At 42.2% G+C, this 8438-nt stretch overlaps 1 pseudogene; it reads right to left on the bottom strand.

The window, feature by feature from the left end:
* Positions 1 to 5761: 5761 nt before the first annotated feature.
* On the bottom strand, positions 5762 to 6861 carry LOC118720254 (annotated as a pseudogene).
* Positions 6862 to 8438: the final 1577 nt, after the last annotated feature.

The raw sequence follows: 8438 nt of genomic DNA, 5'->3' as shown, positions 1-8438 counted from the left end.
GTGTGTGTGTGTGTGTGTGTATTAGTGTGTGTGTGTGTATACACACACACACACACACACACACACACACAACACACACATACATACATATGCATTCAGAGATCATAAGGCCACTGGAGATATATATCTTAAATAGGAGGTCTGAATTTTTGTTCAAGGACTGGCTTACAGGGAAAGAATAGAAGTAAGTCCCTTTAAGTAGACTCCTAGCTGTTTTCTATAAATATTAGCAAGATGAAATAGCCTAATCAGAAGACACAAAGTATGTCATAGACACAAAGTATGTCAATATTCAGTAGTTTGAGATTATTTCAAGATGACAGTACTTAATGCTGAAAACATCAGTATAATTAATAAGTTATGGATTATATAATATTGCTAGTTGACTTAAATGAAACAAATAAGTATGTAATCAAAAAATAGATTAATTAGAATCTTGGCAAATAATAGGAGTAGAATGACATGAAAGCTTTCTATCCTGTCTTCTTGGGCTAGCCTTCTTATCTGATCTCAAATATTTCTTATTTACAGTCAAATAATACATCATCATGAATTTTTTTATTGTCTCCTGGCATTTTTTATTTTAACCTGAAACTGAATCCTAAAGGCCATTTTTGTAGAATAAATCAAATTGTCAAGTCACTACTGAAATATACTGGCTTAGTCAGCAAGCCTGTATATTCTTATTGATGCTCCTATTTTTATACAGATTTCAAGCTAAGCTATATTATCTTGGTCAGTATCTGCAGATTTCTATATTTGAGTATAATCTACTAGAGCTCATCTTTCTAAATCAGTAATAAGTTTTTCTTTCTTAATCAAACTACTATTAATCACCAATAAATATATGCTTATTTTTTAAGGTACTTAAACAGAGAAGCCTGATAACTAAGCTAGGCATATCAGTCAAGATAGGCTAGGTTATGCTAGGGTAAAAGTAACAAAACACCCTAAAATTTCAGCAGCATAAAACAGCAAATGCATCTTTCCTGCTCATGCTGTTTCCATTATGAGTTGCTGGATGTGGAGGTAGTACTGGAAGGGTACTCTTCTCATCATACCTACTCAGGGATCTCTCAGTGATTCATGTTGACAAAGCAGCCACCATCTTGAACATTGTCTGTTATAGATGTGGGGGAAAGAATCCTAGAAAATATCTGACTTAGGCAGTTAAATGTTCTGGCTCTCTGACCCTGAAATGAGTAATGTCACTTCTGCTTACAACTCACTAGACAAAACTAATTATATGGTTCCACCAAACCACAAGGGGGCTATGAAGTACAATCCTACAATGGGTCCAGAAAGGAAGTGAAGCAAGATTTATTTACAGAAAAACACCAATGACTACCATGCAAAGTTCTCAGTCACTTAATATTCAGTTTTATCAAAATTGACTTTGTGTGTGTGTGTGTATGTGTGTTCATATGTGTGTGATAGAAAGATGTTTTATACACCCACACATAGTATCATTCTTGCCTATCCTTAACTTTATTTTTCTAATTTCCTTCATCCTTTTAAAGCTATTCATTTGATGACCAAGTATTTCAACAAATATTGCTATTGCACAGTATTAACTTTGTGAATAACACTCATTATAAACTGTCATACTGTGTATTTTCTTAAGTTAGATCATTTGAATGGAAGGTTGGTAGGTGCAAGAGCAAAGAGTTTACAATGACTATAAGTCCTAGGTAAAGATAATAAATTCACTCCATAAATAAGGGCTGCTGTCACATATCAATGAAAAACAATACAATATAAGACAGCATGCCAATATAAGATTTCAATACCAGTGAACAAGTCAAGGAACTAAAACTGACTTACAAGGAATGAGCTTAGTTATAAGAAATATATAAGAGCCCAGTTGGGACAAAATCGAGTACTAAATGAGAAGCTTTAGTGTGGAAGAACTAAGCCAGACCTCTCTATTCATTTCTAATTAGAAATAGGCTCATTGGTCAGAGACTAGGGCAAAACCATTCCTGATAGTTGGGACTAATTGGCCATAAGAACTTAGTGTGAATTAGGTACTTGAATGCACACTTGTGAACTCACTGTCTTCCAAAGCCTAGATTTCTTCTCCACTCCAAAAAATTGGTATTGCTGTTATATTTAAATTACCTCTTCACTATAGTAGATTTTTCTTCCTTTTGAAGACATAACAATTGGTGAATGTTAGCTCAAGCAGACTAGCAGGTACACAAATTAAGGTTGTACTTCCTCAAAGTCAACTCCTAGAAATAACATTATAATCTAGAAATCATAACCAAATTACAAAAAAAAAATAGCATGATAGCTAAAAAGAGGAAACATGCTTTTTTGGATCCACTCATACCAAAAGAAAGTATAATTCTTAATCTTGTCTTCCAAATTAAAGCTATATGTTAAAGGCAAGAAAAGTCACATTGTGAAAAGAAATAAAAAGAGATACTAATTCTAAGATCCTTAAAAATGTCACCTCATTTCAATCTTCAGGGGGGAAAAGGCCTTCGTAGGAATTGTTGCCAACATTTCTTGACAACATTTTGTTCAGGCTGTTTTTGTGAAATGTTTATTTTGCCAATGGGAACAAAAGAATGTGCAGGTGTGCATTAATCACTGAAGTCTAACAGAAAACCAGCCCCCACCCACAGCATCCAGGTGCAAAACAAATGAGGGCATGACTAGTGAGCTGTGACCATTAGAACACTAAACTAAAGCACTGGGAAAATTTCTTTTAAGAGTTGCCAGAGCTTGGTGTGTAAGGAGATTGATGGCAATTTTGATCTGTGGGTGTGGCTAAAATGACAATAGGGGGATTAACAATCCCTTTTAAAATGGGCATAATGGAAAACTGTTCATTGACTAGTGGCAGCAACTACTGTTTTGAAAACTAGACTTATGTGTCACTCTTTGTCTTGAATTCCTAGCCAGTTCAAAACCTTTGATTAGCTGCTTTCCCATTTCCCATTCAAAGGTTTTGACCTGGGGATAGATGAGTTGGCAGGTTTTAATTAGTGCTCTGTAAGTCTTAGTGCCACACAGTCTTAATCACTGCTTTCTAGGACATTCACCTGTTCCTTTTGGGGGGAACTTTTCCCTTTCTGAATATACCTGGAACTCTGCCTCTTTTAGCTGTTGGTTATCTTTTAGCTGCTGGCTATCTAATTCTAGCCCTTTAAACCAATATTACCCACCTACGTGATATGCCATAAATACCAACTTAATTGATCACAATAATTTTGGAAATGATTCTCCTACAAATTCTGAACCTCCACCCATTCATCTCACTTTTAGAGGCCTTTGGTCTCTAAATTTGACATTCAAACTTGATATCTTTGGCATTATAACTTTAGTTTTTCCTGGTGGACTGTTCCTTCAGTTCTAGTGCCTGTGTTATCTTTAGTTGATGCTCGCCACAGATTTAATCATAGGAATACTGAATCTAATTCTCATCTTTTGATTAGTACCATAATCCTCATTTTTCCTGAGAGTTCAGTTCCTCCAAAAGTATCAGTGTGCCTGCATGAGCTGAGAGGGAGGCTTCTCTCTTTGAGTAAGTTTTATTTCTAAAATATATTCAGACAAAAGCTTTTATGTTAGAGCTAGGTAATGGGGAGGAACTAAGCCCAAAAGTTTGAGCACATTATGAACTACCAAACTGTAGCCATGTAAGTAAGCACAGGTCAATGAAGGCATTCTGAAGACCTCTTCCAGAATTATAATACTAGAGGCCCGGTGCACAAAATTCATGCACAGAGGGTGGTTGTCCCTCAGCCCAGCCTGCACCCTCTCCAATCTGGGACCCCTCGATAGATGTCCGACTGCCCACTCACAATCCAGGACTGCTGGCTCCCAACTGCTCACCTGCATGCCTTCCTGATTGCCTCTAACCACTTCTTCCTGTCATTCTGATCACCCCCTAACCACTCTGCTGCCAGCCTGATTGATGCCTAACTGCTCCCCTGCCAGTCTGTTTGCCTCTAACTACCTTCCTCTTCAGGTCTGGTCACCCCTAACTGCCCTCCCCTGCTGGCCATCTTGTAGTGGCCATTTTGTGTCCACATAGGGGCAGAATCTTTGACCACATGGGGACAACCATATTGTGTGTCAATCTTGTGTGGAGTGATGGTCAATCTGCATGTTACTCTTTTATTAGATAGAATACAAGCTTGGTGCATGGGTGGGGGCCAGTTGGTTTGCCCTGAAGGGTGTCCCAGATCGGGGTGGGGGTTCCCTTGAGGCATGGGGTGGATTGAGCGATGGGCCTGTGGTGCTTTGCAGGCTGGCAATGCTCCCCCAGAGACCCGAACAGAGGCCCTGGTATCTGGAATTTATTTACCTTCTACAATTGAAACTTTGTAGCCTTGAGTGGAGCCAAGCCTTTTGCTTGCTCTGTGGCTGCCGCCATTTCTGTTTGTATTTGTTTACCTTCTATAATTGAAACTTTGTAGCCTTGAGTGGAGGCTTAGGCCAGCAAGGGCCAGCAGAAAGCTTGTTTTCCTCCATTGCCTGGGATACCCAAGCCTCTCAACTGCTCTCTGTGGCTGTACCCATCTTGGTTGGGGTTAATTTGCATACTCACTCTGATTGGCTGTTGGGTGTGGCTTGTGGATGTAGTGGAGTGATGGTTAATTTGCATATTATTCTTTTATTAGGTAGGACTAGTGATCCGGTGCACAAAATTCGTACAGGGGTGGGTGTCTCTCAACCTGGCCTGAATCATCTCCAAACTGAGACCCATGTGGGATCAGGCCTAAATTGGCAGATTCCCCCTAGGAATCTGGGACTGCTGGCTCCTAACCACTCACCTGCCTGCCTGCTTGATCACTCCTAACCATTTTGCCTGCTGGCCTGCTGGCCCCCAACTGCATGCCCTTGCAGGCCTGATCACTCCCAACTGCCCTCCCCTCCTGGTCTGATCATTCCCAACTGCCTTTCCCTCCTGGCCTGATCACTCCTAGCCTCGGCCCCACCACCATGGCTTTGTCTGGAAGGACTTCTGGAAGGTCTCATTAGCAAATTACCTTTTTATTATTATAGATTGGATATGACATACCACCATAACTATAACATATCTACCAGTATTACTCTATGAGAATGCATACTTCATGCAATAGGAAGGCATCTAATACATTACATTGTATATGTTAAAGTAGTAGAAAATAGTGTATTCATAGCAATAATATACAGCCTGTGACTTCTCTTCCTGATTTGGGAATGGTTCCCCAATTCTTTCAAAGTTTCCTGGCCCCTAATGTGTTTTGTTTGTTTGTGTTTTGTTTTTGTTTTTGTCATTCAGTGTAACTTTATTTACTGTTTATTGCACATGATTTGAGGTCTTTAATTTCTAACCACAAAAGATTCAAAAGACTATTTTTCCATGAAGTTTAACATTAACATCTATGAATTCTTGTATTCATGTGTTTTTATTGTAAATATTTGAATTATTCACATTGTCATAGATCCTGAACTCATAAGCATGTACCATGCACAGGGTGGCAGCAAGCCAGGAAGCCACTCTGCAAGCAAACAGATATTCTTCATAAGGAGAAAAGTCATAGCACAATATTTAATGTCCAACCTGAATCACCTCAGAATGTTATATATATATTGACTTCTTAATTCATATAGTATCAGAAACTCAACCACTTGGTTGGTGATGGGGTTGACCTGGTTTTAGGAGGATTATTCCTGAAATAATTAAGGAAAGGAAAGCTCAATCTTTTCTTGGTTTCTTGTTCCTCCCCAGCACCTTCATCTATCTTCTCATCCTCAGCTTCTAGAGCATCTTATCTTCACCCTCACCTCTTTCTTCTTCCTCCTTTGCATCCTCAAATTCTTCCTTGGCACCTTCTTCCTCTTCCTCTCCTTCTTCGTCAGCCACTTCCTTCTCAATCTCCTCTTCTTCAGCTTCTCTTTCAGAAAGGAGTTCATACTTAGTTTCCTAATGGTCTTCTCCACCTTGATCTGCTCCTCCTGAACGTTGCTGGTGTATTAAGAAGGGAAGGAGCGACCGGAATCAAGTAGGAGCTAGTCTGTAAACCACCTTAGGCAGATTAACCAAAGATCTAGGAACTCTGGGTGTAGCCACTGGCTATGCTTCCCATGCTGGTGAAACTGAGCTGGATCTCCTCACCTTCCAAGAGTTTCCTATAAGCTGCAATGTCAAAGTCCACATTGAGGAGGTCCTGGAATTCTTTTAAATATCATGCCATTTCACTCTCTGTAATTCTCAACTCATTTTCTAATTTGTTTATTGTGTCTTGCATAACACTAACATCAGAGTTCTGCTTAACCTCCAGCTCTCGCAGCTGCTTTCCCAGAGCATTGTTCATACCCCAGCATGCTTTGATCTCCAGGGTCTTGGCCTTGAGCAGGCAGCAGCTTTCAGACACCTCCTTCTTGGAAGCACACACCACATAGGTGTTATTTCAGTGCTCCTGGTCAGCATGGTGAGCAGCTGTTGTACCATTCTTCTGCATTCTGCATATCCTTGGCAGCCATCTTCTCCTACTGAGCGCCGATGTCCTTGAAAGCTGCAGAGAGGTCAGACTTGGAGAACATGTCCATCTCCATGGAGATCTGAGCATACTGGATCTGCACCTGCAGCTTGGGGATCTCCTCTTCATGCACCTTCTTCAGAAAGGGTATTTAATCAATCAGGCTGTCGATGCGCTTTTTAAGCTCAGCACCAGCAAGAGCCCCCTCATCTGCATCTTTGTGTACCTCTATCAGCCAGCCCTCTGTATCATCATAGTTCAGCACCTCTTCCTGGTAGCACACCTGCAGATTGATCCTAGTCCCTTCCAAGCCCTGGTGCCTGCTAATTGCCCACTGCCTTCTCCTCGCCAGGGACTGATCATTAAAATGTTCAATCATGGCCTGCTCCACCGGTGTCCACAGGCGGCTCAGGGCAGACAACGATCCCAGAGACCCTGGACACCCCCTGCCTACCTGGGTCCCCGATGGCGGCCTCGACCCAGTGGACAGTGTTAGGCTCAGCCCGCCTGGCCTGCCTGGACCCTCGGGCAGCGTCAGGTGCTTCCCACACAGCCTACCTGGTCCCTGATGGTTGCCTGGACCCAACAGGTGGTGACAGGCACTGCAAGCCAGCCCTGCCAGGTGGTGGCCTGGACCCCGTGGGCAGCATCAGGCGCTGCCTGGTTACCAATGGCCTGCCTAGTTACCAATGGCTGCCTGAATGCAAAGAGCGGCATCAGGCACTGTCTGGCATGCCTGCCCAGTCCGCAACGGAGGCCTGGACCCCGCAGTGGCATCAGGCGCACAGGCGCAGCCCACTATTCCTGCCAGACCCCGATGGATGCCTGGATCCCGCGGGCAGAGTCAGACACTGTCTGCCTGGCCTACCTGGTCTTGGATGGCAACCTGGACCACACAGGTGGCGACAGGCACTGCCATATATGCCTGCCCAACCCCAATGACTACCTGCACCCCACGGGTGGCATCAGACACTTTCCCCCATTCCCACCCCCACCTGCCCAGTTACCCATGGTGGCCTTAACCCAGCTGGTGGCATCAGGCGCTATCCGCTTGGCCTGCCGGGTCCCCCATGGTGGACTGGACCCTGCAGCAGCGTCAGACTTCCCCTCCTGCATATGCAAATTTACCCTCCATCTTTGTTAACTTGATTTGCATATCACTCCTGATTGACTGTGGGGTAGGAAGGTATAGTCAATTAGCATTTTTCTCTTTTATTAGTGTAGATTTGACCCATAGATAGTTCCAGGTTTTTGAAGAAGCATTCTCGAGACAACTTTAGAGAATAAAAGTATACCAAACCGCACCTTTTCCCTATGTAATCATGCTGGTCCTATCAATCAGAGTGACCTGAATCCATGACCACATAGATGTTCATGTGACTAAAGTTCAGTCAATTTACAGTACCCTATATTTATAGTTCATTGGTCTATGGTGGGCATATGACTCATGTTGTGTCAATCAGAGTTTTTCCATATTACAGCCACACCTTAAACTTATTGCTCTTCACAGATGTTGTATTTTTTTTAAATGGTACTTTTTTGGTTGCTTTTTGGGTGTGTATTTTTTTTAAATATACTTTTATTGATCTCAGAAAGGAAGGGAGAGGTAGAAACATCAATGATGAGAAAGAATCATTGATCGGCTTTCTCCCGCACGCCCCCTACTGGAGACCAAGCCTGCAACCCAGGCATGTGCCCTTGACTGGAATTCAACCTGGGACCTGTCAGTCCATAGGCCGCCGCTCTATTCACTGAGCCAAACCAGCTAGGGTGATGTTGTGTTTTTTCCAAATTGAAGGCAAGATCCTCCACCAGCAGAAAGATAACAAATGGTTTTATTATAATAATTGCTTTATTGTTATGATCTGTAACTGAACCCACAATATTTCTAAGGTATGCCTATAAATGATATGGAAGCGAAAGACAAATGTTATCTTCTATTTGACGCCACAATTC

This window comes from Pipistrellus kuhlii, unplaced genomic scaffold (genome assembly GCF_014108245.1).
Source record: "Pipistrellus kuhlii isolate mPipKuh1 unplaced genomic scaffold, mPipKuh1.p scaffold_m20_p_16, whole genome shotgun sequence".
NCBI lineage: Eukaryota > Metazoa > Chordata > Mammalia > Chiroptera > Vespertilionidae > Pipistrellus > Pipistrellus kuhlii.
Note: the sequence above shows the minus strand (reverse complement) of the source record. Positions and strands in the feature narration are given on the sequence as shown.